The sequence below is a fragment of the Mus musculus genome, chromosome 14, assembly GCF_000001635.26.
Source record: "Mus musculus strain C57BL/6J chromosome 14, GRCm38.p6 C57BL/6J".
NCBI lineage: Eukaryota > Metazoa > Chordata > Mammalia > Rodentia > Muridae > Mus > Mus musculus.
The window spans coordinates 13,258,950-13,280,661 of NC_000080.6; the positions used below are offsets into that span (position 1 = coordinate 13,258,950).

At 38.8% G+C, this 21,712-nt stretch overlaps 1 long non-coding RNA gene across 2 annotated transcripts in view; it reads right to left on the bottom strand.

The window, feature by feature from the left end:
- Positions 1-21,712, bottom strand: part of Gm5087 (predicted gene 5087) — a 127,251-nt gene that overhangs the window by 101,562 nt on the left and 3,977 nt on the right. Inside the window, exons 2-5 of one of the 2 annotated variants that reach the window (NR_121589.1) lie at positions 12,367-12,442; positions 5,931-6,067; positions 5,061-5,077; positions 4,184-4,793 (exon numbers count right to left, since the gene is read on the bottom strand). This is a non-coding gene — a long non-coding RNA (predicted gene 5087). Of the gene's footprint in view, positions 1-4,183; positions 4,794-5,060; positions 5,078-5,930; positions 6,068-12,366; positions 12,443-21,712 lie in introns of those variants that run through there. The other variant, NR_121588.1, reaches the window with a different exon arrangement.

Below are 21,712 nucleotides of genomic sequence, written 5' to 3' on the forward strand. Positions count from 1 at the left end.
ACCAGACAATATATGAAGATGTGAACATTCTTCTGCCAGCTGTCGGTGCTTGAAGAAAATATAACCCCTTCTAGACTTTTCTTGAGTATGTTTTTTTTAAACAGGACCAGATATATTTTAAATAGCACTCCCTGGAGTCTCCAAAATTGTCCTGAGATGTGATGTAACTCTCTCTCTCTCTCTCTCTCCCTCCCTCTCTCTCTCTCTCTCTCTCTCCCTCTCCCTCTCCCTCTCTCTCTCTCTCTCTCTCTCTCTCTCTCTCTCTCTCTCTCTCTCTCTCTGTGTGCGTGTGTAAAATGAGGCTGAATGGTTAGATATGAGGTTGCATTGATTTCTTCCTTCATTCACTCCGGAAGATTTTAGCGAGTTTCCTTGTGTGCCATGCTTTCTTTTTGGTACTAAGGAATCAAGGAACAGATTCAAGTTCCTGACCTCAAAGAGGTTACATTTTTATGGGTGATAACATAGAAGTTATTCTAGCCTCAGAAGAAATCCAGAAGAGTGTGCTAATGTTCTTTATGAAGAATAGCACACACACACACACACACACACACACACACACACACACACACACAAAACATAGAAGTAGTTATGATATAGTAAGTAGCAGTCAATTCAGTGTAAGGAAGTGAGCTGAGTGAATGAAGGTATTAAGAAGTATGAACTCAAGGTGTGGGAATTTTATACCAACGGTTACACATTTTTTAATTAATAAGGTGACATTTAAGCAGGGACTTGAAATAAGCCAGAGTTTATACCTGTGCTCATTTAGGGGTAGGTAGTTCCAGGTTGAAAGAACTGTGCAAACCCTTTGAAGCAAGCCCACCTTTCTGCTTTAGATACTTCAATGATATAAAAAGTTTAAAGATGTCATCATAGATAGGACTCTGCTTTTAAATTTTAAAATCCTGAGTAAAAGCCTATGCATAGCTTTTATAAAACAACACAGAATTTGCTCAATGAAATCTTCCACGGGAAGGATGATGGTCCTATAAGATTGTAGTAGAGCTGAAAATTTCCTAATCAGTATTAAGTAGTCAAAGAAGCATTATCTTGTAACACTGCTTTTGTGTCTATGCTGATGCTGCCAGTTCTGTAAACACATTGCTTTCACTTAGGCACAGCATAGCATACATACAATGGATGATTTTGTCAGCTTCTTGTCCCGAGAAGCCCTGAGGAAATTAGTAAATAACATCAGTTTGATGATCAAAGGTATTTTCAGTGACTACTAAGTCTCAAGTGTGCTGCCCTAATCAATAGATTAACACCAATGGATTTTTAATATGATGATGTTGAGGAATAGCATATTAAAATGCAGGGAGCAAGTCATCTTCCCTACCCCCTTCCTATATCCCCTTGCTCTCAGCCTCTTCTATACTAAGGCATGAAGCCCAGCCTCCACCACATAGCCCTGCCATGATGTCCTGCTTAAGAGCATGCTCAAGAAACCATGGCTGAACTCTCTGATACCAGAGCCAAAATTGTGACTCTCTGTAAGTTGTTCCTCACTTTTAATATCTTTATTCATTTTTATTTGATGAGTAGGTTGGTATAGGACAGTGCTGTTTGCACGACCAGCAGTCCACTGCATCTCATGTTTATGTGAATGGCCTGTGATGTTTAGCCAGTTACAGAATTTCCTAATAACCCATTTCTCAAAGCACATGATCATAATTAAGTGATGCACAACTATGTTAGAATTTAATCAGCCTTTGGGTTTTATTCTCCTATAAAGTAGAAATTTACACAAATTTCTTATTAGTGATATTTTAAAAACAAGTGGCTAGTACAGGTGACTTGTACCATACTAAATTCATTATACATATTAGCTATCACCATGAGAAATTCTTTCCAGGGAAATTTGATTCCTCAGAAATATTTGAACGTATGATAAGTATTGAAATTGATCTGTCTTCTAAATTGTAGCTGAAGACTATGAGTTGAACAGAAATGTTTTCTTCTTTTGTAATACTGGACATACTATTTTCTTCATATGAATATTATCATTGAAAAATGGAAAAAATAAATGAAATTGGAGGCTCTCAAGCTAAAACTTCCATATTGCATGATTATTTCTCTCCCTGTCTTAGATATCATCTCTACATGAAACTTCAGATTTACTTCTGGTAAAGATACTAAGGGAATTTACCTTCAAGCCCAGACCTCAAGGAAAGTTGACCTTGAAGTATAGAGTTTGGTGGTTGAGACTCTTCCTATGGGTTGTGCTGATCAGGTAACAGGGCTGTCTGATCACATGCACCATCTGAGGATGCTTCCCTAAGCTTTTGATAACTGAATTCCATCTCCACACTAAAAATGTCACCCCAACCATTCCTCCTTAAACCTATCTCATATGTCTGCCTCTCATGAACAGGCACGTCCTAAGTTCTTAGAGACCAAGTATGGTGATGGGAGTAGTCAGAAGGCTGTATGGTGAACAGCAGGTAGAAGAGGAAGGGGTTCATGGAGGATTATTCTTTCATGAAATAACTTAGGTAAGAGCTATGTCACATGTGTTCTCCCTTTCCACATTTGAGTTATAGAAAAATGACTTTCTCACCCACCCTTATATTTAAGGAAACATAAATGAAATATTAGTATTGAAGAGATACCCACCTGAGTGGAGAGAATACTGTGGAAGATGACCTAAGCATTGAAAGCTATTAGTGATAGCATAAAGCAAAGAAATACCTCACCTCATATTACAAACCTCCCTTATTCTCCATGTAAAAGTTATCAGACTCCTACTAACTGGATAATGACTTTGGCCAAGTTTTCAATTTTCTGTGTTCAGTGTGGTTTGAGTGAGAATGCCCCAAACATGCCCAGATGTTTGAATTCTGTTTAGGAGATTTAGGAGGTGTAATCTTGCTGGAAGAAACGTGTCACTTGGGGTGAGCTTTGGATGTCCATATTGTCACCCCATTTCCATTTCTCTCCCTCTCTTCTGGGAGCTTGCAGCTAAGATATCTTGTACTTACTGACACGGTTTCCCACCATCATGTGCTTGTATCCCTCTGGAAGCACAAACTCAAATAAACTCCTTTCTTCTATAAGTTGTCTTGACCCTGGTGTTTTATCATAGCAACAGAAAAATAACTAATACACTGTGAGTGGTATGCTTCATCTGTATAATGGGAGGTGATAGTTTCCCCAAAGTTCTCAAGCACACCATATAGTGTAGTTTTAGGGTATGGAAGCAACTGTTATAAAAGCAGTTCTGGCTACAAATCACCTTAGTGTTATTCAGATTTCAAGGGTTTTTGTTTGTTTTACTTTGTTTTTGTTTTTTCTTTCTCCACACTTGAAAAAAAAACTGAAAATTGGGTGATACCTAGATAATTATGAAATAGAAAATATAACAAATGAGCACAGAATTTACAGAGTATATTTTAGATGTTTTTGATGTCTACTTAAGAATTGTGATTGTATAGTTGACAATAAATCTCATCTGTTTTCCTTGAAACTCTTATGCATGTTCCTTTAACTTCTATTTGTGGAATTCTTATGGTGAAAAGAATCTATCCTGGGAAGTCTGAGTCAGTAACAGCATGGGACACGTGAAATAGAGGCTTTGCAAAATTTGAATTGAGACCAAAATCCATTGTACTAATTACACACTGGAGTCTTTGCATAATTACACATGCTCAAGGGACATGACAGTGCTAGCTGTCTCTCATGGTTGTTATCATGTGAGCATTGAAACAAATCTCACTGTAATGAGTACCAAGTCTGTGTTTGCAGCTTGCAGATGCAGTGATATCATCACAGAATAATGATTAGCTGAATCTCAGAGACTCAGTTCTCCTCCCTCTTATGCCTGCATTATATTTCATTGTTATCAAATGAAGTGGAGTAACGAATTGCCTTACATTCTGTAAAATCTATGTACTTAATCAGATGAATTCCTATGTTAGTCTTGAATTACATTCAAAATGCTTTAGGGTCATTTAACATAAATTACATTCAAAATGCCTTAGGGTCATTTAACATAATATTTTGCATGTCAATAAGTAATACAAGATACAAAATGCTAAAGTGTCTGTGATAATATAGCCAATCACTTTCATAGTTGAGGACATGGAAAACCATAAACTGTGAAAATACTTGCAGTTACCAAGCTGGGAAAATACAGAATAGGCATTAAATATAAGTATATGAAGCTCTGGAAAATGATGTACGCTATGGAAGATGGGAGTCAGTTTAATTGTTGTAGAGGGGAAGGTGATGACATCCATCAACATTGAGTACATGCTTTTTGTCCCAGGAATTCCCATGATAAAGTTTTTATTGTCATATTCAAACATAAATCGTAAGCTTTATGAGCAATAATACTTATTGTAGCTTTTGAAGACAATACCAAAAGTAAAGGAGACACAAATATCTATGTAACAATCAGGACACAAACATGTTAGATAGCATCTTATGTCATTTCTTCTTTTGGTTTATATTTCTTTTTATTCTTGTACATTGTATGACTTACTTCAGTGGACACATGGCACAGACAAATAAATGCAAATAAAAACAAAATAGAGAATGTTTGATTTTCAGTTTTCAAAGACCAGACTTAGACATAAACAGAATGTTATGAAGCTTCTGCAGTTGAGTAAGAGAATTTTGTTCCATAGATTTAGTGAAGAAAAATCTTTAGCCTTTGAAGGCCAGATTCTACAGAAACCATCATTGAGAAACATGTATGATAACGCCCACTCTCATGGAAAGCTACCAAGGTCCACAAGTCAGGTCCTTCTGTCAGTGCCTTCTTAGTTACTTCTCAGTGCCACAGACAACTTGCAGAATTCAGCCAGAGAATTAAAAATATGATATGAAAGACATTAGTTTATGACCATCCAAGAGAATTGAATCCTCACAAAAATAAAGTTGAATAAAGGAAATTCAGTGACTTCTTTAGCTGTTCTAGTAAAATGAGATAACTTCTCACAGCATCGATCAGTCAGGAATAAATGTTGATTAAAATTAGTGAAACATGTAAATATGATCAGATAGAAAATGTCTATAATTTAAATTTAACTTTAAAAAGGACAGGGTTAGACTACCTTTAGTTCAGAGGTTCCTTCAGTGGTGCAGCACAAAGACAAGATAGAAACAATTTCAATAATTTTTATTGCCTTTGCACAAACAAATAAAGTAAATTCAAAACAATCAAAAAAAAAACCCAACCCTCCAAAAACACCTTGAACTAAACATTACAAAAATGCCATTGACACAATATACTGCACTCTCTAGAGACTCCAGCTTTCATTTTATACCAATCTATACAATTTCCCTTAAGCTAAGGATATGCATTTCCTTTATAGTAAATAATAAAGTATCCCCTTTGTACTATACCATGCCTTGTAATCCATTCTACTGCATTGGGATTCCATTAATGCAGTGATTATCTTGATAATTCAGGAAAAAATGGACAAAAACACATGACTTAAATAACTTTTAAATGTAGCAGAAAGATTCCAGACAATTGCTTAGTTTTCTTTTGCTTTCTAGAGGAATGTTCCCATGTACCTTTAAGGAAAAATTTCCTATATCACACACAAAAGAGGACAGGTAAGTTTTTCTAAATGAAAAAGCTACAGAAAACTTTGCTAAAACTGTATTAATAATCAAAAGAAGGATGGCTTCACAGACTAGACAGAGTCATGTATTTTCATGTTCCCTAGCATACAGTCATGGATGCAAGCTTTGAGATAACCAGAATTAATATGTGTAGATGAGTCTGGATTATTTTGAGTTCATTTTATACTTATTACAAACACATCTGTTCAGTGGATTTGCTAGTCCCAGTGGACTTGTACTGTCATGGCTATAAGCCCCAGAGCCTAAATGATTTGTCTGAAATAGACATTCATAAACAGTGAATGAGTGAAATTGTTTACTTTTTGAGAAACATAGGCACTTGATGAACTTACGTTGGACTCATCAGTATATAACTAAATGCTGGCAATGATAGTTTGCTTTCCGCACTCTGAGGCAGCAGGGCTATTAAAGACCATCTTACTGAAACCTTGTATGTTGGAGAGAATGCCACATCCTGCATGGCTTGGTCCTGAATGTGACAGTGGGGGAATGAAGAAAGAACAGAGATTCATGAAGAAAAGCTGGGACAAATGGACTGTGAGCTCTGATAGAGACACACCAACAGCAACCCAATACCCATCATATTTATTTTATACATCTGAATTGAGGAACTAGATTTATTGTATTCAGGTGAAGGAGGAGGTAGGCTTAGCTAATCTTAATAGGAGGTCTCTGTAGATGAGCAGTCTCAGGTTGTAGTCATCAAGGAGGAGAGCCTGGGGGTGGTAATTGCTGCATACATTGATAAATTGTTCATAAATATTCATACTTGGACTAGAGGAAGACTTTGCCACTCTCATGTCTCTGAGGCATTGGAGTCCTTGACATGGCTGTCCTTATGTCAATAATTTGCAAATTCAGGACTTCGTCTGCTCTCCTAAAGAGAGGGCCTTGCTATGTGTCTCAGACTGGCCTCAAACTTCCCATCCCTCTTGCCTTAGATCCTGAGTGGTGGTTATACTCAGTCATGGTCATCATAGTAATTGTCAGCATCATCCCATCATGGTTTTACTTCATATAGTCGATACTAAACACTTTGGGTATCTATTGCATTTATTGTTTTAGGTCTTAGAACCTGAAACTCAACACACTATTAATACAAAGGAAATGATAATAAAATTGTTTTACAGTAGCCATATGAAAAACCTAAACATACATGTTGTAGTTATAAAAGTCCTTGAGGGTCTGGCTTCTCCTCTACACAGGGCCTCACACATGCCTTTGAGTGGCTAGTGAAACATTATGATTTCTTCTCAAGGAGGAAGAAAACAGTAGTTGTAATGTAACTTGAATTCACAGTTATGCCAACAACATCATAAAATACAATTCTATGTGATTTTGTAAAGACAGGACCCAGGACATCTGGTGTAGCCATGGATCATTTTGCAGTACAGTAAGAATAAAGCATAGTCAGAGCAAAGCTTGAGCTACTCACTGGGTTCACTGAGACCTACAGAGCTCAGTGTGTGGCCCAGCAGTTACGTAAGGAAGCTCAACCTGCCTTCCAAAAGAAATATAGTGGGCTAGCTAAGGACAGTCAGAGAGAGAGAGAGAGAGAGAGAGAGAGAGAGAGAGAGAGAGAGAGAGAGAAGAGGGAGAGGGGAAGGGGGAGGGGGAGGGGGAGAGAGAGGGAGAGAGAGAGAGGAAACTTCAAGTAACTCATTCTCTCCAAGTTCATTAGGGGGACAGGATTCACAGGTTTTTATTGTGTTCTGCTGTGTTCTGCATATAAGGCAGGTACCATGGCTTGTGAATAGGGCCTTAGCAGAAGGGAGACTGAGGGTCTTTGGTTGCTAAGCAACCACGGAAAGAGGGCATGACCAAATGAGGTGAGGCAGAGGCAACACAGTTAAGTCTAGGAGAATTTTGAAGATAAGACAACCTCCCAGTCAGGTCCCAGCAACATGGATCTACTTGGAGCATCTGTGTTCCCTTACCCACACTCTGTTAGAGAGATGTTACAAGGGAGAGAAGATGATCAAAGAGCAGCAGAAGGCAGTCATGCCATCCCCAGCAGGAGGCCCTGCTTGCACAGAACTCTTAAAATTTAATCTGGTTTGCAAAGCTGTTTGTTATACAGTATAATTATGACTATCTGAATCTAGATAATTTATTACATGGTGACACATTTGTTTTCTTCAACAGAGTAACTGTGGGTTTACAATGATTGAACCTTCTTTCCGAAGCCTAGAGAAGGTTTGTTTTCCATACTAATAAATATTAAAGGAAATGATCTTCTACCCTACACTCCAGAGAAGATTTGTTGATTATTATCAAGTCATCAAAAATACTCTGAAATAGTTAACTTTAGAGTTGCTCTGAACACACAGACAGTCTCTCTTAGACAGTCAATTTTTTTGCCCAGGGAAATAACCATTCCTACTGTAATCAGGCAGTTGTGAAGACCTGCTTCTTCATACTAAGTCTTAAGTGTGAAAATAACTTCAGGGAGTGTAGTCGCTGATAACAGAGCACACTGTAAATGATAGAAGCCTAGGTGTTGAGGATGTTGCTGTTGTGATGGGGGAATCAGGGATGAAGTCTATGAAGGCATCCTTTCATCAATCTGAAAACATCTCTTAATTTCTCAAATGTGGCTTCCTCATACATCTTAAATCATCAACATTTTCATGTAGATAGATTTTCCCTCTTTCCTTTGTAAGGGAAGCAAGTATGGTCCAGTCACAGATATACAACATGTGTAGAATGGCCATAGGTCCTGCAGATCTGTGTTTCTGTATCTAAGAGCCTGATAAGCCTGCTTGGCACAGAGCTCATGCAGATTTGGGTGCTTTCCCGACGTTGTTATGAGCAGTTCTCTTCCAGGTTGTGGGACAGCTTGGCGTGTTTGTAGGGACTGTATCGTCAGATGCCAACAGTGGATGTAGCAAATGCTGCTCCTCTGTGACACATGGTCAACTGGAAGAACTGGAGCTGAAGGCTCCTAGATCCTGCACTGACTAAAATCACAGCTGCCTGTAAAAGGACTAGAACCATGGAGGGAAAATAAGCCACTTGACTTCTGGACTAGTCATTCCTTGATACATACAAGACATGTTTGATTATGACAGCTTCTGCATATATAAAATATCCAAAGCAAATATGAATACTTTGAAAACTGGGGTGAGTAGATATTTGTTAATATTCTCTCAGGAATAAGGTCATACAACACTCCAATCAATACCAGTTTGATTTCTCAATATCATGTGATCAAAGTGTGTGGTATCTTCAGCAATAGTATCATAAGTTCTGGTGGATAGTTGAGAGCAATAGCAACTTGCTGTATTGTTTTGGAGGATCTCCAGCATACCCCTGACCAGCAACTTGTGGCATCCTACACGTGGCACTGGAAGTTTTAATTAGATAGTCTATGGCCTCAGGAAGAAACATTATCATTTTTGTAGGGTAACTCCAGTTAAATTTTTACATGGATATAAAAAGTCTGTATATAAGGTTTATAAAATACTGGGTATTAATATGACCTTTTCAAACAATCCTTCATGTTTCTTATCCTCTCTCTGACCTACTTTCCATCCTTCTCTGCAGCTGAACCTCATTTCCATCATTACTCCTTTCCCCTTTATGTCTCCTTCTTTAAGAACCCCCCCCCCCTTACCATCAATGATCCTACTCCAATGTTATGGATTCTACATGTATTCTAAGTTAAACACATAAATCTAAAGATTTGATACTACATTCTATATATGAGCAAGCACAAGAGAATTTTGCTGTTTGGATATATACCCAAGAGTGGTATAGCTGGGTCTTAAAGTAGATGGATTTGAAACTTTCTGAACAACCACCATATGGATGCCATGGTGGCTGTATGAATTTGTGCTGCTACCATCTATGGAGGAGTGTTCCCCTTCCTCCACAGACTCACCAGCATGAACTATTACTTGTGTTTTTAATCTTAAGCCATTCTGTGCAGGGTAATGAATCTATTCTTCTACATGCATTAGTCCAGCACTACTTGTTGAAGATGCTGTCATTTTCCCCAGCATGTATTTTTGGTTTATTTATGAAAAATCAGGTGTACATAGGTGTTCAGATTTATGTCTTGGTCTTGAAGTTGATTCCATTGATAAACAGATTTGTTTTTATGCCAATACCACTCATCTTTTATTACTTTAGCTCTGCAGTATAACTTGAATCAGAGACGTGATGCCTCCAACAGTTTCCTTACTGATCAGGATTATTCTAGCTATCCTGGGTTTTTCCTTTTTCCATATGAATTTGAGAATTGTCCTTTAAAATCTATAAAGAATTGGAATTTTGATGTGTTGAATTCATAGGAATTTTCATAAGGTACAGAGAAGAAGGTATATTCTTTTATGTTTGGAAAAATGCTCTGTACGTATCCTTTAGGTCCATTGGTTTATAATGGCTATTATGGTTGCATTTCTCTGTTGAGTTTTTGGCTGGATGATCTGTCTATTGATAATGTATTGAAGTATCCAACCATCAGTATATAAGGTGTCAATATGGGGTTTAAGCTGTAGTGGTGTTTTTTTTTTTTTTTTCTTTTTGTTTTGTTTTTCAAACTTAGCCACCCTAAGAAGTAAAATGTTGTTCCTGACAAAAACAGAAGTGGATGCTCACAGCCAACAATGGACTGAGCACAGGGTCCTCAATGGAGGAGCTAGAGAAAGGACCCAAAGAGCTGAAGGGTTTTGTAGCCTCGTAGGAGGAACAACAATATGAACCAACCAGTACCCTCAGAGCTTCCAGGGACTAAACCACCAAGCAAAGACTACACATGGAGGGACTCATGGCTCCAGCAGCATATGTAGGAGAGGATGGCCTTGTCGGACATCAATGGGAGGAGAGGCCCTAGGTCCTGTGAAGGTTCTATGCCTCAGTATAGGGGAATGCCTGGGCCAAGGTTAGGGGAATACAAGGATAGGGAAGCAAGAGTGGGTGAGTTGGTGAGCAGGGGGAGGGGGAATGGAATAGGGAGGATTTTGGAGAGGAAAATGAGGAAATGGGATAATATTTGAAATGTAAATAAAGAAAATATAATAAAAATGAAGTGAAATGTCATCTTGGATAATGTTTTCTTTTGATGGATATATAGTGTCTTTCCCTATATCTGCTAATTACTTTTAGCTTGAAGTCTATTTTATTAGATATTAAAATGGCTACACAAGCTTGCTAGTTAGTTCCATTTGCTTGGAATATCTTTTTCCAACATTTTACCTTGAGGTAATGTCTATTCTTGATGTTATGGTATGAGATGCAACAAGATGGATTCTGTTTTCAAATCTACTCTGTTAGTCAGTGACTTTTTACTAGAAAACTGAGATCTTGATATTGAGAGATAGCAATAACCAATGATTATTTATTTATTTTATATTGGTGTTGGGGTGTGTGTGTGTGTGTGTGTGTGTGTATGTGTGTGTATGCTACACACTCATGTTCATTTCCCTTCTTTTGGTTTTGCTGGTGAAAATTATTTATTTCCTGTGTTTTCTAGCAACAGCTTCTGGAGTGCTGGATTTCTATATAGGTATTGTTTAAATTTGACTTTATCATGAAACATGTTATTGAAAGTTTTCTTGGTATAGTAGTTTGATTGGCATCTGTGGTCTCTAGAGTATGCAAGATATCAATCTAGGCACTTCTGGCTTTTAGAGTCTCCTCTGAGAAGTCTAGTTATTATTCTCATAAGTCTGGTTTTATGTGTTACTTGGTCTTTTCCCCTTGTAGCTCTTAATATTCTTTCTTTGTTTTGCATGTTTGTGTTGTGTGGTATGTATGTATGTATGTATGTATGTATGTATGTATGTATGTATGGTGTTTTGGTTATTATGTGGTGCAAGGACTTTCTTTTCTGGTCCAATCTATTGGTATGCTAATTCTTTAGTTTAGGAATCATTTTCTATAATTTTGTTGAAGACATTTTCTGTGCCTTTCAGCTGGGATTCTTCTCCGTCCTAAATACCTATTATTCTTAGGTTTGTTCTTTTCATAGATTTCCTGGATGTTTTATGTCAGGAGTTGCTTTTTGTTTTGTTTTGTTTTCTTTTGTTTAACTTTTTTTTACTGATATATTCATTTTTTTCTATTATATCTTTAATCCCTGAGATTCTCTCCTCCATATTCTGACAGTGAGCTTGCTGCTGTAAATCCTGTTCAAATTCTGAAATATGGCATCTCTAGAATTCCCTTAGTGTATTTTCTGTATTGGCTGTATTTTCATTTTTGGATCTTGAGTAATATGTATGTATGTATGTATGTATGTATGTATGTATGTATGTATTTAAACTATCTGTGTTTTCCTGTATTTTTTTAAAAAGATTTATTCATTTCTTCCTTAGGAATCTCTACTATCTTCATATAGACAACTATAAGGAATTTTTCTTGTACTTCATTTTTGTTATTCAGGACCTGCTGTGGTAAGATCTCTTGGCTCTAGTGGAGGCATTACCCTACCATTTTGTTGTTTGTTTTGCTTTGTTTTTATAGTGGCCTCTATGCATCTTGGGTTGGTATGATTTTTGGTTAGATGCTGATTTCAGAATTTGTCTTTGTTGGATGGGTATTTTCTTCATTGGTTTCTGTTTCTTCTCTCAATTTTTGAAAAGTGTGATGTCTGTGTGCTAACAGTCTTTTTTCCTGGCCTGTGCAGCTGCTATGCTCACAAGGAATTCCTGCGGTGTTGGAGGTTTGGATACTGGGATGAGTTGGGGGAAGGAAGGTTGGAGGATGTGTCCCATGGGTATGGCATCACAGTGGAAAGAAAGACTGCAGCACATTTCCACCTACAAAGCTGGAAATAAAACTGGAGGAATTGGATCTCTTGGCCCTTGGGCTAGCAGGAGGTGCCATCTGGAGTTGAGGTCTAGAATAAAGCAACAAGTGGAAAGAAGAAGGTGTTAGAAGGGGAAGACCTACAGGATGCACAGGAAATGGGAGCAGGAGACAGGCAAGGCTGCTATGATGCTCTACTGCAGAGCTGGGATGAGACTTGGGGCTTGGGTCAGCAAATCCTGAGAATAAGTAACCAATAGTGATGCTGATGATACTCCTTGTTCTTGACTTGGAAAGACTCTTTCATATGCTCCACCCCCACCTCTCTCTCTTTCGCTTCCTCCTTTCTTCTCTTGTATCACACACACACACAAAAATACATTCTTTTTTTCTTCCTTCCCTTCATCTCTCTCTTTAATAACTTGAAGGGTTTATTATTTTAACCTATCCTTTATTTCTGGCAAAGAACATATGTAATTGTAGCATGCCTCTGCATATTATTTGCCAAGCAGGTGTAGAAATGCACTGCAGTATAATTTAGTAAAAACCCAATTTTAGGTATGAATTTCTGCTTCTAACTGGGTGAGCATATTTAGCACTGTCCCTGCCCTCTCACAAAGCCCGAGTACTAAGGCAGGCAAGAGCACAACCACAGAATGACACAGAAGTTAGTGTTCTGGTGTCTCAGACTTGAAACTGCCACGGCTCTAGAGGTGATGGTGCCTGGGAGAATGCAGCCAATAAATGAGGCCGACTAAATTGTGTGCCTTTATTCAGATCCTCAGACAGTTTAAGAACTCTGAGGGTTAAGAAAGCTCGCAGGGGTAAAGTTTTCATCAGTTCAAGAATTACACACCCATCAGGACAAGACACACTTGTCAAAATCATGTTTTATTCATAGAGGCATTTAAACATTTAACTTAATCTGTGATAGTTGGGAGGAGCACAAAAACACATTCTCAGAGCAATTCCATATTTTGAAGACATTGATGTCACAAGACTCTAATGTTGTTTCCTTAGAGTGTTCTCACAGTGGTCAGAATTCTCCTCACAAACTCCATTGTTGGCCTGTTTTCCAACAGAAATAATTTCCAATTATTTTTTACTTAAAAGTTGAAGGGCAAAAAACTTTGTGATCTCAAGAGAAAGCAGAGTATTTCAAGTATGGGTTTAGACTAGGGAAAGGTAACTAAGCAGGGTCTTACAATTAATTGATAAGCAAGATAGGTTTGTTTTTCATAGGTACCAAAGCTATTTGTAATGTTGAAAAATAAGCTCTAAAGACTCCATAATGTGATACAACAGACACATATAGCACTGCTTCTATTATGTTTATTAACTATGTGATAGAATCTAGCTACTCGTTTTTATCTTTATCATCCATAAGATTTTTTTTCACATGCATTTTCCCCTAAAACAAGGATAAAATGGCTGAAAGCAAAAACTATGTTTTGTAAATATGTCTACCTAATTTCTACTTATATTCAACAGTGATTTATTTTTAGACATATATGTGTGTGTGTGCAAGTGTATGTTTGTGTCTGTACATGGTGTTGCACACATTACAGTGCATATGTAGAGGAAAGGGGACAACTTCAGCTGTCACTCTTCACCTACTATGCTCATGTCAGTCTCATGTTAGCTGTTGAGTGTCTCAGGCTGTCCCTGGAGCATCACATCTTCCTGTAGGAGTCCTGAGGTAACAGATGCACACATGTGCCCATCTCCCTGTAGGAGGACTAAGGTAACAGATGCACACATGTGCCCATCTCCCTGTAGGAGGGCTGAGGTAACAGATGCACACATGTGCCCATCTCCCTGTAGGAGGGCTGAGGTAACAGATGCACACATGTGCCCATCTCCCTGTAGGAGGGCTGAGGTAACAGATGCACACATGTGCCCATCTCCCTGTAGGAGGGCTGAGGTAACAGATGCACACATGTGCCCACCTCCCTGTAGGAGGACTGAGGTAACAGATGCACACATGTGCCCATCTCCCTGTAGGAGGGCTGAGGTAACAGATGCACACATGTGCCCATCTCCCTGTAGGAGGGCTGAGGTAACAGATGCACACATGTGCCCACCTCCCTGTAGGAGGGCTGAGGTAACAGATGCACACATGTGCCCACCTCCCTGTAGGAGGGCTGAGGTAACAGATGCACACATGTGCCCATCTCCCTGTAGGAGGGCTGAGGTAACAGATGCACACATGTGCCCATCTCCCTGTAGGAGGGCTGAGGTAACAGATGCACACATGTGCCCATCTCCCTGTAGGAGGGCTGAGGTAACAGATGCACACATGTGCCCACCTCCCTGTAGGAGGGCTGAGGTAACAGATGCACACATGTGCCCATCTCCCTGTAGGAGGGCTGAGGTAACAGATGCACACATGTGCCCATCTCCCTGTAGGAGGGCTGAGGTAACAGATGCACACATGTGCCCACCTCCCTGTAGGAGGGCTGAGGTAACAGATGCACACATGTGCCCACCTCCCTGTAGGAGGGCTGAGGTAACAGATGCACACATGTGCCCATCTCCCTGTAGGAGGGCTGAGGTAACAGATGCACACATGTGCCCATCTCCCTGTAGGAGGGCTGAGGTAACAGATGCACACATGTGCCCACCTCCCTGTAGGAGGACTGAGGTAACAGATGCACACATGTGCCCATCTCCCTGTAGGAGGGCTGAGGTAACAGATGCACACATGTGCCCATCTCCCTGTAGGAGGACTGAGGTAACAGATGCACACATGTGCCCATCTCCCTGTAGGAGGGCTGAGGTAACAGATGCACACATGTGCCCACCTCCCTGTAGGAGGGCTGAGGTAACAGACGCACACATGTGCCCACCTCCCTGTAGGAGGGCTGAGGTAACAGATGCACACATGTGCCCATCTCCCTGTAGGAGGGCTGAGGTAACAGATGCACACATGTGCCCACCTCCCTGTAGGAGGGCTGAGGTAACAGATGCACACATGTGCCCATCTCCCTGTAGGAGGGCTGAGGTAACAGATGCACACATGTGCCCATCTCCCTGTAGGAGGGCTGAGGTAACAGATGCACACATGTGCCCATCTCCCTGTAGGAGGGCTGAGGTAACAGATGCACAGGAGTCTCTGGCTTTACTCAGATTCCCAGGATCCCAACTCAGATCCCCACGCTTGTGTGGTAAGCACTTTATCCACTGAGCCTTAACCTCAGCTCCAGAGACATTAAAAAAAAAACTTTTACATTATATAATCTCTAGAAATATATGTTCCTGAAAGTTTTGCCAAGACATTTTAGTGTGTTTAGTGCTGATGCTAGTAAAAGTTCTACCACTGAGTAATTTTCTATCTTCAAGAAGAACCTTTTAAAAGAACCTTTTAAAGGAACCAATACTACCTTCAAGGGAAATTCCTAGATAAACAGACAGACAGGGCCTTGAGACTCAAGGAAAGGAGAATTTTGAAAAGAAGGAGTATGAGACAATTGTGTGTTTTTTTAAAGGCACAGTGTGAATAACAGACATAAGATAGCCTTCTAGGGTGGGTGGTCTGTTATTAGATATTATTGTAGAGAGGTGAGAGTCTAAAAACATATTCCATGGAGAAGAAAGCCGAGTGAAGATGGAATGACTCACCATGTCACACAACAAGCGTGTTCTTTTATATTTGGATTCCAGCTTTTCATTTTGGTAAACACATGCATATGTGGATGTGAATGGGACTACATGAAACTATAGGGGTGCTAGATAAGAAATGAGGCTTTTGAGGATGCACAAATAGAAAATATGTGGCTTGGAAACATAAAAGTTGTCCCTGAGATGGAAGGGTATGATAATGTGAGGAAGATGAGGGACAAAAGGGTGGGCAAAACCTATAACAGCAAATTAAGTATAAAAATGTCATAATGAGACACTTTGTATGCTAATTAAACAATAAATATAACAGCCTAACTTCTTTGCCCAACCCAGGGAGAACTGGAAGAATCGGGATGTAATGAATTCAGTCAAAATGAGCCTGACCTCCTGTTCACTGTTCCTTCTGCTGACCTCTTTCCTGGGGAAGCACCAGAGCTAACTGGGCTGCCTCAATATCATTCAAATCCTGCAGGGGATGGGGCAGGAACTCAGAGCTGTCTGTACTCTGAGGGTGTTTAGAACACCAAAATGATGAGCGTTTATGAAAACAGCTAGTGGTAAAAGACAGAAATGGGATATGCCAGTCTCTGGGACTGGGAGGGGTTTTCTGTGTTTTAGAGTGTTCACACAATTAGTAATGCTTGAAGAATATGCTGTCTGTCCTTCCTCCATGCCTCCCAAGACCTTTTGCTTATATTCCAGCAAGAAACATTTTTGCTAACAGCTTGTGATGTATTCAATGGAAACTGCACAACATCCTTTTCTTAGAAAGCTGTGGGGAAGGAAGAAAATACTGACTCTGCTGTTTACTTTCCATAAAACCTTAGCTAAGGCTTTAACTTTTTGGAGTCTAGATTTTCCTGAGTGTGCTGTGGGTGACAATAGCACACGATTTAGGTCTTAGAACATAGCTAAGTGAGTGAGTGAGTGGTGGCCCGTGGAGTGGAGGCCTGTGGAGGCATTTGCCTGCTGCCTACTACCTACTTAACACACTGCTACACTGTTACTATAATTTCAGTTGTTATAATGATGTACTGAGATTAAGGGTGGATAGTTCAATAAGAGTTTGGTGTTCTAGTTTGCATTTGTTGAAGCTGCAAATTTTACACAGTTCCCTTTGGTTTAAAATTCAGAAATAGCCATTTTATGATATGAGTTCTTATTGGTCATACATATATTTGGTTCCGAGTATTAATTGTCTTTTACAACTCTAAGTATATACTCACCAAACACTAGTCCACCCAATTTTATGAAAAAATAAGGGCATATAAAGACATAGATTATCCCCAAAACAATAATAACAGATACCAACAGAAAGGTCATGCCAACAAAACACAGAGAAACATCTGGGTCAAATAAAATCACAAATCAAATGACTATGTCAAATAGCTACAGAGTGTTCTATCTAAACACTGCAGAATACATATTCTCTTCATAATTCAATGAAACTTCCTCTAAAAGAGATCATAAAATAGAGAAAATTAAAATCATTTGGTGTGTTCTCTGTGACCACATGGAATAAAATAAGAACTTGACATCAAGAGAGAATATAGAGCACATACAAATCCATGGAGACTATACAACACACTATTGAATAATTAAGACTTATCAACAAGATCACAAAGAAAATTTAAAACTTTCTAAAGCTAAATGAAAATGAAAAAGACAACCTACCCAACACCATGGTAGAGTAAAAGCTTTCTTAAGGGGGAAGTTTATAGGTATAACTGCCTACATTAAAAAATCAGAAAACCAGTGAGATGGCTCAGGGTTAGGAATACTCTCTGTTCTTACAGAGGACTGGGGCTCATTTCCCAGCATCCTGGTTGGGTAGTTACATGTGTTTGTAACCACAATTATAGGTAAGCCCATACACTCTTCTGACTTTGAAGGGTGTTAGCACACAGGTAGTGCACGTGGACACACACACACACACATACACACAATGGAATACACATAAACATTTTGGTTTGGAAAAATGGCTCGATGTTTGCTAGCACTACATGCTCTTCCAGAGGACCAGGCTCAAGTTCCAGTGACCAGCTGGGTGGTGGTGGTGCCTGCCTTTAATCCCAGCACTTGGGAGGCAGAGGCAGGTGGACCTCTGAGTTTGGAGCCAGCCAGGACTACAGAGTGAATTTCAGGAAATCCAGGGCTACAGAGAAAAACCCTGTCTCAAAAACAAACAAAAATAAAAATCAAGTCCTAGCAGCCAAATGGCACCTCACAACTGTCCTTAACTCCAGTTCCATGAGATCCCAAAACCCTGTTCTGGCCTCTGCTGGCACTGAACACACATGATGTACAGACATCCATGCACGCATTGAACATGCATGATATACAGACACAAAGTTAGTAGAAGAAAAGAAATAATTTACATCAGAGAATAAATTAATAAAATTAAAATGAATAAAAATACAAAGAATTAATGAAACAGTAACTTTTATTAAAAGATAGGTGATTTGGCAAACCTTAGCCAAATTAACTTGGAGAGAGAGAGAAAACCTAGATGAATAATACTATCAATTAAAGGAAGACACTATAATAGACTTCAATGGAATTCAGAAAACTATTAAGACATATCTTGAAAACATATTCAACTACAACGGAAAATCTAAAGAATCTAAAGAAAAGAATGAATGAGTTTCTAAATATACATGACCAATGAGTATTAACAAAGGAGAGATTAAAATTTAAACACATCTGGAACAAGTAATAAGATTGAAGCAGTGATATAAAGCCAAATCTCTCCATTTAAAAAATTCATGTATGGGGACTAGAGAGAGGTCTTAGCAGTTACAAACTTTGCTAGTCTTCCAGATGACCCTGCACCCAAATTGGTTTGGGTGATGCTCTCTTCTGGTGTCTACAGGAACCAAAAACGCACATGGTATATACCCACCAACACACAGACTCATATTTTATTTTAAACAAATCTAAAAAACAGCCCAGGTGAAAAATAATTTATTGCTAAATTCTACAATAACTTTAAAGGACATCAATATGTCTTATAGACCAAACTTCCTGATGGGCATTAATACAAAAATTCTCAATAAGATATTTGAAAATTGAATTGAAAAACATCAGAAAGATCATTCACCATGACCAAGTTGACTTCCTTACAGAGATGGAGGAATGAATCAAGAAAAAATTAATATATTTCACAAATGGACTCAATGACAGATATCACATCAAATGAACACTGAAAAGCTTTTAATTTCATGCAGCAATCCTTCACAATAAAAGTCCTAACAAAGCTGGGAATAGAAGGAACAAATTTCATCCAAATAATTGCTATAAATGGCAAAATGCTAGTCTACACTATAGTAACTGGGGAAAACCTCAAAATATTTCCACAAGGAAAGAGTAAGGCAAGGAAAGGAATTGTATAAAATAAGGAAAGAACTCACCATTTTTTTAACTGTGAATGATATAACCCTGAACTGAAAAGACACTAAAGGCTCCACTAGAAAACTTGGACCTGATAAATACTTTTAGCAAAGTGGCAGGATTAAAAAATTAGCACACATAATCAGTAGCCTTCCTATGTATAAGTAACACACACACACTGAGGAAGAAATCAGAAAAACAATCCCATTGTCTATTGCCCCTCGCAAATATATCCTGGAGTAAACCTAACCCAGAAAGGCTTTATGATGCAAAGTATAAATTGCTGGAGAAATAAGTGGAAGACAACAGAAGACAAAAAGTCTCCCAAGCTTATGGATTTAGAAAGGTTACTAGTGCAAAAATTGCTATGTTCCCCAAAGCAATCTCCATCAAAGTTTTAATGTCACCCTTTACAGAAACAGAAACTCTTTGTTGACAAAAGATTGATATCTAGGCTACACCAATAATTCGACAAATTATATGTTAACTAAATAACAAATAACAACCCAATCAATGAATGGCTAGTCAAATGAATGAACGATTCTTAAAGGATGAAGTCCAAAGTCCATATTACATACATGAAAAATGATCAACCTCACTAGTCATCAGAGAAATGAAATCAACCTATATTGAGATTGCATATCACCTTGAATGACAATCATTTAAAAAATAAGCAGACAAGCATGCAGAACAGTGGGAATCCTCATGTGAATATAGTTCTGTGAATATAGTTCAGCCACTGTGGAAATCAGTTTGAAGTGCTTCAGAGAACTGCATATGGAACAATCACATGATCCAGCCACACCAGGCTTCAATATTTAGCTAAAGAACTCCATGGCAACACATGACAGGCCCATTTGCATATCCATGTCCATTGTAGCACTAGTCACAATATCTAAGTTACGAAGAGACCTAGGTGTCCATCAACAGAGGAATAATTAGAGAAATGGTGCGTCCATAATTTTCTTAGTGATAATAAAGAATGGTTATGTCACTTGTAGGAAAGTAGATGCAAATGGCGATCATCATAAGGGAATTAAGTAAGTCTCAGAAAGACAAATACTGCAGATATTCTTGCATTGGTTCCTGGATTTTGTATAGATTAAATCTATAGACAGGGAGGGAGGTAATGAGTGCTAAGAGTAGGGGACTTCAAAGTCGGGAGTAAAGTTCATTAACAGCAGGGAGGAAGAGGAAGAGGAGGAGGGAGGGAAGGAGGGAGGAAGGGAGGGAGAAGAGGTGATATGGAGGGAAATAGGTTCAAGGTAAATTTGAATGGAAAATTTGTACTTATGCAACCTGCTACCTTATACAATTAACACATTAATTAAAATTACAATTTGGAGAGAGGGGGGGAGGGAGAGGGGGGAGAGGAGGGGAGAAGAAATTCTGTATAGAAGACTTGCAAAAAGCCTATTTTACAAAGACTTATTTTGTGAAAAAAATTAAACACACCATGTCTTAGTGTATCCACTTAAGACAAAAGCATAGGAAAATAAATCTAACTTTACAGGATGTTTGAAAGACAGTGCTTCATTTGTTATAAAGTTAAAGTCTTCTGCAAACCAAATGAACAAATGAGCACTTGACATCCCCTGCGGCACTCACTTGCTCAGAGACCTGAGGAAGAACTTGGGAAGGTCACACTGCCAGCAGGATCAGGGGTGTGCCCTGGGCAGTGCTTAGACAGCTGTCGCTCATTACTTCTTTGTCATATTTTTTACTTCACAACCTCTGAGTACAGTTTCCTTCTGCATTAATACAACAAATAAACTTTAAGTATCGTTCTTCTCTACAGGAGAAGGAAGAAGATGAAATCCAAGGACACTAGTCCAAAGCAGTCATTTTGCCTGAATATTGCAGGTCTGTCTCCTGAAGCATGTGGTTTGTTTTGTGAGTATTTGTTGGTTACTTAATATATGAAGAATACTTTTCTTTGTGTGCTTACATTACTTAATATAATATATTTATATTTGTTCATAATGACTTATTTTTTGTAGTTTTGATCTAATATCAGTCATCTTTGAAATTTAAAGTGATTACTCTTATTTGACTTCTCGCTATCATATGCAGGAAACACTGACTTTAAAAATTTAAGGCTTGAGTATTTTCTAGTACAGTGCAAGCTTTGAGGAGGTATGAGTCTTAGCAAACACCTTGGAGGTCATTAGAACTCAGCCATGGTAATGTACAGCAGGCTCTCAGCCTTTACTTAGTGAGTAAGCAAGCTAAGACTACTCTGTCTTGTGACCGACCATTCACTATTCTTAGAGGCTGCTGGGAATAAACTCTGGTCTTTACCTTCAAGATGTCACCCTCCACTGTCCCTCGACTGCCCCTCCACTCCCCC